This window comes from Haemaphysalis longicornis, unplaced genomic scaffold (genome assembly GCF_048455015.1).
Source record: "Haemaphysalis longicornis isolate Haplotype H1 unplaced genomic scaffold, Haemaphysalis longicornis Haplotype H1 scaffold_7, whole genome shotgun sequence".
NCBI lineage: Eukaryota > Metazoa > Arthropoda > Arachnida > Ixodida > Ixodidae > Haemaphysalis > Haemaphysalis longicornis.
Window position 1 is genome coordinate 188,148,359 of NW_027526422.1, and position 9,895 is coordinate 188,158,253.

At 45.2% G+C, this 9,895-nt stretch overlaps 1 long non-coding RNA gene across 1 annotated transcript in view; it reads left to right on the forward strand.

Moving 5' to 3' along the window:
* The first annotated feature begins 2,079 nt into the window (after window positions 1-2,079).
* LOC144145634 (uncharacterized) overlaps window positions 2,080-9,895 on the forward strand; it is a 32,640-nt gene continuing 24,824 nt past the window's right edge. Inside the window, exons 1-2 of the long non-coding RNA XR_013317546.1 lie at window positions 2,080-2,171; window positions 6,044-6,110. This is a non-coding gene — a long non-coding RNA (uncharacterized LOC144145634). The remainder of the gene's footprint in view (window positions 2,172-6,043; window positions 6,111-9,895) is intronic.

Consider the following 9,895-nt stretch of genomic DNA (forward strand, 5'->3'; position numbering starts at 1 on the left):
GATTAAATTAAAACGTCTTCTGGTGTACTTTAAATTAGACTGGAATTCGGTGGTGTGTGCACTTTACAGGAATTTATAAATGCATTCTATTAAAATATCAGTGGTTTGTTACCCCCACATCTCGCGGATGTCCGGAATGAATTTTATTTGAAATCGATTTCAATATTTATATTCAGTCAGAAGATTTGCAGCTTGATTTTGGTGCCACTAAGTTCCAAGAATTCATTAGTGAGCGTTCTCTAATATCTCTTATCAGGACAGCTTTTGTACACTAATCATCTTCCTCTCTGTGAATGCTCAGACAAGCTGGTGCGCACTTTGATGCTGTAATAACCACGTGGCTACATTTACTTTCTTCGGCTAGTTACAAACAATGAGCCCCTCTGATCTGAAGTTGTCAAGCTTTCTCCACCACTCATGATATCTCTCATTCTGAAAGTTTTGATGCTGCAATGCCAGTGGCCTCAGCTCAAACGTTGTTATACGAGCCTTTTTGTTTACAGAAAAATACGCTTCAATTTCGCGCAAGAAGGGAAGCCTTGCGAACTAGCTCACTTTAACCACCCACTTCATGACCTTCGGACCTTTTCTCTGAGAGCTTTGAAGGCCTCTGTTACACCTTCGGTATTATTTTCAGCCATAATAAAAGGAAGTTCAACAAAGCGCATCAGTCATGATTCAGAATTTGATGGCATGAGACGAGAAGAACAAAATTCGCGAGAGAGCACCTGTAGCACAAGGTAGTTAGAAACTTGTCAAACTAAAGACGGCAGAAGACTTTTACTAGCCTGGAAAATAACCTTTCAGCAGTTATATTCCACGTGAATGCAACATTTAGAAAATAGAAAACTATATAGAGACCATTGGTTGCGAGCTGACCGAGCTGAATGAGTTACTACGAGATGACGATACACAATCATTCCTAATGAAAAACCCGGTTCGTGCATTGAAGTAATAAAGCGACTGGTTGCTTTGGGTGATTTTTTAGTCAAACAAAGCTAGTATTTACTAAATTCCCATTCTTCACCTAAATCCTCTCAGTTTTTTACATCAGACACGAATGTACGCTCGGTGCCTAAAATGGCCGGCTATCATATTACGCTAAACGTGATTTAGGGATCCATTGTGCCGGCTTGTGCACTGGAACATCGCAAATTAACTATTCACAAAGCTCTTGTACGACATTCTATACACAATAATAATCTTTCTTCAGCTTTATAAGAACACACTCCTGCTAGCCCTGAAAAAAAATCGACTAACACAAAATAACCAAAACTCATCTGTTCTGAGGTTGCAGAGATGGATTTATTTAAAATTTAAAATTCATCGACTCAGTAAGGAACGTACCTAACTTCTGAAACACGCTTTATATGTCAAACTGTAGGAGAAAACAAGCCTTTTGGACCTGGTGTCCGTCATTTAGGAGATGAACCAGAAGATTTACGGCAATTTGAGAACAAAACCAAAGCAGCTTGTTTTCTAGGAAATAGATCTTTAAGGATGCATCTTTCTATAGGTATCGCAATTGTTCGTTTTTTGGCATAGCTGAACGCTGCAAACAGGAAGGCATTGTAGGAAACGCCAACCTGAGGTCAGGGTGACCCCAGTAACGGAAGTTCTAATGTGATGACATGGCTGTAAATCCGAAAATCCTTGCAATACCATCCTTATTATTTTTTGGGGGGCTTACTGTTTTCTAACATTCACGACAAGAGGCAAAAAATTCTTTCCGCTGTAGATGTATATTTTAATTCATGATGATATAAAGACATCCGCACTTGTAAATCGCTAATTACATGCATTAAAAGCTCAAAATTTCGTTTTTAGACTGTTAGCGTCCAAATAATAATGCAAACACACACAAAAAAACGTTTTACGATGGAAAGAAAAAAATCAGCGGTCAAAGGGGTACAACCGCCAGTAAATGGCTGACCCCCGATTCAAAGGTCAATGCTACATAAACCTGACATGAATGTCAAAGTGTTTTTTGAAACAACAGTATGCGCACATTGCCCTATTTTGACGTTAGTAAGGCAGACTATATAAGTGCTAGAATTCGCATTCTATGGTGTTAGATACTAATTCTGGCTGATACCCATCTTTGCTGCAGCAATGAGCTTTTCCAGCACGTTCCGCCTGACGCTTGTTGTAATGGTTGCAGTCTACTTTCTGTAAGTACTGTTGTTATACCTTCGCATGAGCTGAGAAGTAAGTAGACAGTGCAGAAATCGGCAGAAGCTGAAGTAGTTTTTTTTCCTTTTTTTTCTCTTCCTGTGCTTGCAATATATGCACTACTTATGAAGTTTCCCGCATGAGCAAGACGCACGTATTCTACGAGCCACTTAGCGCTAGGGGAGCCGTAACGGTAGCTGCAAACATGGAAATTTCGCCTGATGCCGGAATTGGGAAATTCTGATGCTGGAGAGGTCGGCATTGGGCGTTACTTCCCACTATAACGAATATATTACCACTTAACAAATTTCCTTTATCGCATTACTTCGTCTCGGTTTTTGCCATCGTTTCAGTCCTAAGCACGAAAATGCGCGCACACGCTAGTGTAAATTCGCACGTTGTAAGAACATTTCGTTCTAACACGAACGAGCTTATATACTTGCGTACTCAGTGTTTTGTAATTATTCTAGGGTTCTTCTGAACTCAGACATTGCCACTTTTGTGTGCGCACAACTTCACACGTTTGCACGATGTATTCCAGTTGCATTCTGTGAACCATGGCCCTATTCCATGAAACACAAAAATGCCGCACTGAAAGTAAGTTGGCAGCCGCCATCTGCAGCTAAAATTCCAAACACCAATGGCCACCACAATTGTTATGAAGCAGATTTTGTGTAAGATATATGCCACTCTCGGGACGAAGACGTTGCACCACATACCAGCCAGTAAAGATGTGGGATCTAAGAGCTCAAACTGCCGTGTACAGCATAATACACCACCATTTGGGAGTCTTCATTGTTTTTCTGAATGTTTGTTGTTTAATTTGATTTATTCTTTTTCTGCTCAAAGGTTTCGGCACTACCGAAGGAGAAATAATGTTTTTGTCATTACTTTCATTTACTCAATAATCCTTGTAAGCCGACATACGAACTGTTAAGGTCAAGGTGTTTCGTTGTTCTCTATCTCGGTGAAATCATGCTGATAGGCCTAATTACATGTCCCTGACATGCGCATACAGGGCACAAAGCGTTCACAAGTGCCTCTTTAGTTTTCTTTAGTGAAGGATTAACGGTGAGGCAAGGTGGGATTGTTGGATTCACAGTATTTAGAAGGCAGGCTCAACTTATTGGCGCTTTGTTTGTTGACTGGTTTTTTTGGCACCCTTGTTTTCTCTTTCTCGTTGCGCTTTCTGCCAATTTGTCCTTAATGGGAAATCAACAATTTTTTGAACTCTTGTAAGCTCATTCGTCCCGTGTCCAGATCTTTCTTTCTCCATGTATAGCGACCTACGCGAAGTATAAAAATATTTCACCAAAGCAAATCGACAAACAAATAAAAAAAATATTTAAAAATTCGGTAAAGCTAACGCCCATTTTTGTGTGGTACAGCGGTGCGCTTACTTAGGGGGAACACGGGAGCGCGTCACCGCTTGTACTATAAGAGCAGCCTACCGTGAATTGCGGGAAGCATTGCGCATGCGCTGTGCGTGTAGAGCCAGAATTAGCTTTCAGAGCGCGCATCGCGTCACCGAAGCGTGTGCTCATGTTCTGCTATGTTGCCTGTCGTCCGCTAATGGTGTCTCGCTTTGAACCTCGAATCCTCGATCCTTGTATGAACGTGCGTAATATGTAACATCCCAATGGTGCTTTTCCAGAGTAACTTGAATCGAGGTTGCAGTGCCCGAGCTCACTGATAGATCTCAATTTATTTCTGATAAACATTGTGCTTATGCGTTCCTTCGGTATCCGTGGCACTCACTTACAGACAGTAAAGGGGTGTTAAAATGAGCGTCATCTTTTTATCGAGTCTGCTTGAAGCGAGCTGGCGGGTTGCGATGTGATGAACCGTTTGTATTAAATCAAGCTAATGAAGCAATAGGCCCGCCCAGAGAAACATTTTCTTACGGATTCCAGTGTCCAGTTATTTATACAGTGGCCGATTGCTCTACGGCTACAAGCGAGATAAAGTTAACAGGCGACGTTCAGACGCTCCGATGACGCGATGCAAGAGCTGAGCGCATAGCCTCGCTCGCCACAAACAGTTCATGCGTGCTGCTTCGCGCATCCCACGGTAGGCTGTTCTCATATTGCCGGCGGCCACGCGCTCCCGTTTTCACCATAGGCGCGCTCAACACAGTACCTGTTCTTTCACCGAGAATCTGCATACTTCAAGGAATCCTTGCATTTTTTTACCTCGCCGAAAACAAAGGACCGCAATTTTACGCAAAATTGTTTAAACAGCGGAGCTGTTATTACTGGCGGTAAGTTTGCTGTTGCAGAAAACTCCCCGAGAGGAACTTTAACCGAGAGAGCGTTAACGCGTGCTTCGCCGGGACCGCTCCACAGTAAAAAAAGCCAGGAAAATGCCGAACTCACGTGAGCACGGGCCTGGTGCCGCTGTGAGCATGCGCACAATATAGCGGAACAGCCCTTCGCGCGGGAGCTTGTGGCATTATGAACTTGGAACGACAATGCCGAGGGATAGCGAACGCCTCTCAGTTCGCGGTGGACTACCCGCAACTCCTCCTGTCGTCATGCGCATGCGCTGAGTATCGGGATCTTTGGCTCGTCGTCGTCTCCTCATAGCATTTCGAGCGTACACACGAATACGACATCTTCAACGCATACGGCGATGACGACAACGATATATAGCACTATAAAAAATAAATACTGAAACTTAACTAAGCGTCCGTCGATGCTCACCTACAGGTTCACCATTCAGGTCTTGCGCGGGAGTGCAAGCTTCGTGAATTTTATTCTGTTAAAAACCCTACGTCGCTCCCTCCTCATCTCCTCATGCATTGCTTATCAGTTGGCACCATTTTTATTAGTCCATCCCCAGCTAGAAAGTAACTGAGTTCTTGAAAAGTATCCGCTGTGCCAACCGCATCGGCTGCGCCTCCGTTCGCACTATCCTCTATTTTTCTGAGTCTACTGGGCTTTGTATAGATTTTCCTCCAGCTTATGGGGACACCGCTCCCATCGCCAAGACATATGCGCACTTCATATTTTGAAATAAACTTGTTTTTCCGTGGTAATACCTATGCCGCATGAAGTCCAACACAAAGTGAAATGATTCAAAGGCTTTTTTGTTTAGCGAGGAAACCTGCCTTTTTGCGTTCACTGTTAGAGTTTATGAGATTTTCCAGTTCGTTTACGCTTGCAATTGAATGAATAAATGTATTTTTAAAATGCATATAATTGCAAAGGTTACATTATCGCGAAACAATTGCTTGCAAAACTTTTTCCTTCCCCCACGCAATGTTTTAAATATCTATGATTTTTTTAAAAAAAGAACACTGTAAATATACCTTGTGTATTGTTTTCTGTCTTCTATTTGCGTAATGACTTGTTCTTATTCAACAATGTTGACACGTGTGAACATATAAACCGGACTTGGCGTTGAGATTTGGCTGTGAGTATATAAGACTATTTCGCAGACTTCGCTTCACTTTGTCCGGTTGGCTGAATCGAGCCACAGACCGACAGACAGACAGACGGACCAACATAGGTGGGTTTACGTAGCCCAAAAAAGACTATCGTCTTTAAAAAGGAACAGAACTCCACATAGCGTGGGTAAAAAACATTTCCTCACGGAAATCGTGTGTTCCAAAAGCAAAGTTCAGTAAGAAAACCGAGAACGCTCTCCTTCTTCAGTCACAGAGCCGTCTTTTTTTCATACAGGGGCCGAAATGCGTTATAACAAGTGAGTTTATTGCGCTCGTACCAACAACATCTCACTTATCTCCCTTCTCTGTACTACAGCAAATTGTTCCGGTGCTAACCATAACGCTCTAAGATTAAAACTTTTTCCAAAGGCACAAGGTTAACTGCCAACTTTATCTAATACATTTTATGGTGTTTTTTTCCAGTGTTAACAGCGCTGCTGATGTCCCAAAAGGCTCCGAGGGAATTGAACAGTTTTTGTGTAACCAAACTGTGAGTAATTGTAATATGGCTTCCGGAATTAAGACCTCAAAGAATAGACACTGGGTGATTATAGTCAGTGTGCTACCAGAGTACCAATCAAGGACAGGTAACATTTTAGGATAATGCAACCCACTGATGCTCGCAGTGTGTTCAGTGCTTCCCTGAGCATGCTGTCACGTGGTTACGCACGGCGCTGTTTCTTCAAGTAACAAAAGTTTGTTGCAGCGAGCATGAGCGCAGCTAGAAACACAAAGAATACGCAAGGTGGGACAACGCAGTCACAAACATAAGTGCACATACAAATTTTAGCGAATCGAATGACGCAGCGTTTTCTCTGCGAGCATTTATATTTTCGTGCTCGACTTTGTAGAACCGTCGAATTACTTCGAGAGCAACGAAAAGTATTGTAGACATGGCGCAACACTCCCTGTTAAATAAGCTAGACTCTGTGGCAGAGAAAAGACAGGAAAAAATACGCTCATAGTTTCAAACATAGATAAGACAGACACGTGTGGCCAGACGTTGGCAACAAAACACCAAAGTAAACGAAACACAAGTTTCCGCCGTCACTGCCCCCCTCTTGTGGTGAATCATCCCAGAGCTACAATAAAAGGGCAGTCCGAACATTAGAAACTCTACTTCCTGCGTACTAAGGCTTGAGGCGAACACGCGGAGGACTTCGGGGTGCGTGCGTCGTCGTGATTAGCCGGAGTGACCCTCGAAGACTACCTCGTAGAAAGTTACCAACACGTCCCTGAATTCTGTATGGTACTAGATACCTTCGCAGGAGGTTGTCACTAAGTCCGCGCTGGTGAATTGTCGTCCCAATTCACAAAATGTACCCTGGGTGATCTTCGGCGACTCGGCCCCGAACATTCTACTGTTCGGAATTCACCAGCTGCCTGTCCGTTCTACGAGATCTAGCAAGTTGGCAGGCCTCTTCCCCACCCTGCAGGTGTCGTTGGAAGTCGTCGACGATGTCACCGTCTCCTACATGCGGACGCATGGTGTTAGCTATCGGAATTGCCCGGCTTCCTATTCATCTACTTAGTTGCCTAGATGATCATGTTGTGCGCAAACGTAACATAACGAAGGACTTCATCCTAAGTGTCATGTTACCCGTACACGAACATAGCATATGCGCCATTGCCTTGTTCATGCGTTCCATTTGTTGCTTCGTTTCGGTATTCTACTCCGCCACTCTTTCGAGATCAGTATTTGCTGTGGCGTAACGTTCCTTGCATTAGCTCCGCAGTAAAGACAGCTTTGCAGTCCATGATTAGTAATCCCAGGGCGGCATGTCATAGCACAATTTCCTGGTTAAAGTACTTCGCGACTTCTGCCGTCTGCTTCGGAAGAGCGGTGGTCTCCGCGTAGCGCGTCATCTATTCTCTCACAACGTTCACATCGCCTACGGAGGCAACTTGGGGTTGCAGCATCTTTGGGAAAGATTTCCTCAGCTGCTACACGCCCACTTCTCCAATGATCTCGCCGAATGTTATCGGAGCTAATAGCCCTGGCGTTGATAGTCCATGAAACCATCGCATTGATTGGGCGGTCGCACTCGTTCAGTCGAACTTCATGCGTCTTCGCCAATCCGGCCGCCTCAGACGCGAATTCGGACACCGTCTGCGGGGTGTGACGGTCAAGACCATAAAAAAGGTCTTGCTTTACCCCTGCCATTAGTAAGCTATTTTTTTCTTCCGTCATTTCCAGGTACGTACGGCGAAAGGATCTCTTCATCTCCTCAACAAAGTTCACGACCCGTTCAGGGGGTGGGGGGTAGGGGGTGCTTGCGCGTTTCCTGGAAAAGCATCGTTTGTGCCCTTCAGACTTCGGTGGTAGATATTTACGTAATTTGCTTCTGTTACGGGTGCGGTCGGTCAGGGAGCTTTCGTAGTTCCCGGAACATTCGAGCTCCATCTTCTAAATGCAAGAACACATACCGAAACGTTTCTTTCTATTCCCATCTGTTCAAGATCCGGATGCGCTCCAGCTTGTCCAACCACTCTTCCGGGTCTTCAGCTGGGATTCTCAGAATAATTGTGCTTCTTGGATTGTCGAAGTACCCTGTGGAATGAACTAGTAGAGATGGTCATTTTCGCTGACTGCGATTTAGTTAAATTGTCTTGAAGAAGACCGTATTCGGGGAAGAGATCTTGCCGTCGATGACTGGATTATGATGGACTTGCTTGGCGGCTTGTCATGGTTCGACGGTTTATGTACCCAACACCTCACCAGATGAGATGTAGCCAAGGGCGACGCCCGTTTCTTTAAGCACCAAACGTTTATTGGAGTGAACGTGTGCTCAATGTGAACTGAAAGAATAGACAAGCGGTGATATAGGGGTCCCCAAAATGACGTTAGCAGACGATTGTCGGCGAATCGAATGCAAAGGCGATTGTTTTGCGAGCATTTCTGTTTTCGCTCCCAACTAGCTGGAACCGTGAAACTGCATCGAAAACAAATAAAAACATTCTAGACAGGGCAAAACACTCCCCCTATCAAACCACAAAACTTGCCCGTCACACACAAAAAAACAGGCAAAGACGCCCTTCGCTTCTAAAATAACGACATTGTAACAGCCCGTAATGTTGGCTGCTGAAGGAGGCGAGATAGCAGACGTTGAGCTGGTTTGCAGTTTCAAGACAAGACTGTTCATTTTGAAAAGATGCGTACGCCGAGAGCTCTTCCTGACGAGGGAAAGAAGGGGAAATCCCGCGTCCTTCAAAAGAGACAGGAAAAAGAGCCCCCGAGCGAGCAGACAACTGCGTTAGGACTAATGCCGGGAGTCGGCCCGAAAACAAGTTAAGCGCTCCCCTGAAAGGCGATTGTTGAAGAGGGGGAGGAAATGGCCCCCGTTGTAAGCCGGCGGCGGAGTCGGCAATACGCGTCTTCCACGAATGCGCACTGTCTTCAAGCCGGTGGCAGACCGCAGGGAGAATAATTGTCCCCGTTGGCCGGAGCCGCCAGCGCGCGGGTGCCTGGCGGCTTCCGATACAGAGTCTTCCCTCCTAGATTGCGGAGCTTTTAAAGAAAGGCAGCACTTACCGGCTGAAATATGAAACGTCAGAGTCCACTGGTTATAACTGAAAACGTACGTGAGAGGCTGCATAAACAGAAACCTCAATATGAGCAGACTTGGCGCCGTCGATGGCGACGACTTTTTCTTTTCCCCGCACGTATATTGTGATGGTCTTTTTATTACATCCCAAAACATTGATATGGCTGTCGTACGAAGGAGTGAGGGGCGGCTTCGTTGCGTCGTGTCGCACGAACACATGTGTAGCTGAGTCCATGTCGCGAAAAGTGAAACCCTTTCTGTTGCGGGCGATGCGAGGTGCTGTTGGCCTGAGTGGCGCAAGCCGTGTACTCAGCTTCTCAATTTGGTAGGAGGCTTCTGGGGCGGAAAGTGTCTGGTCGGCGAAGAATTGTCCCGGGAGGTGCACTGTTGAGCCGCGCACCATTTCCGAGCAGAAGCCAAGAAGAACGAGCGGGAGCTTTTCCACCCAGTGCTGGCGACCGAGTTTCGCTGCAAGTGCAGCTGTGAGTTGCCTATGCAAGCGCTCCACCATTCCGTTGCTGGCGGGGTGACAGGGAGTTGTATGCTGCAGCCTCGTGCCGAGGAGGGTCGAAAGCGCAGAACAGAGGTTTCTCTTAAACTGCCGTCCCAGGTCAGTTCTTAGAAGTGGTGATATGTCTTGTACTCCCACTCCCGGAAAAAAACAGAGGATTTTTTCTCGACCTATATTTTCGCTGATTTATCACTGTATCAAAGAAACATAAAAAACACA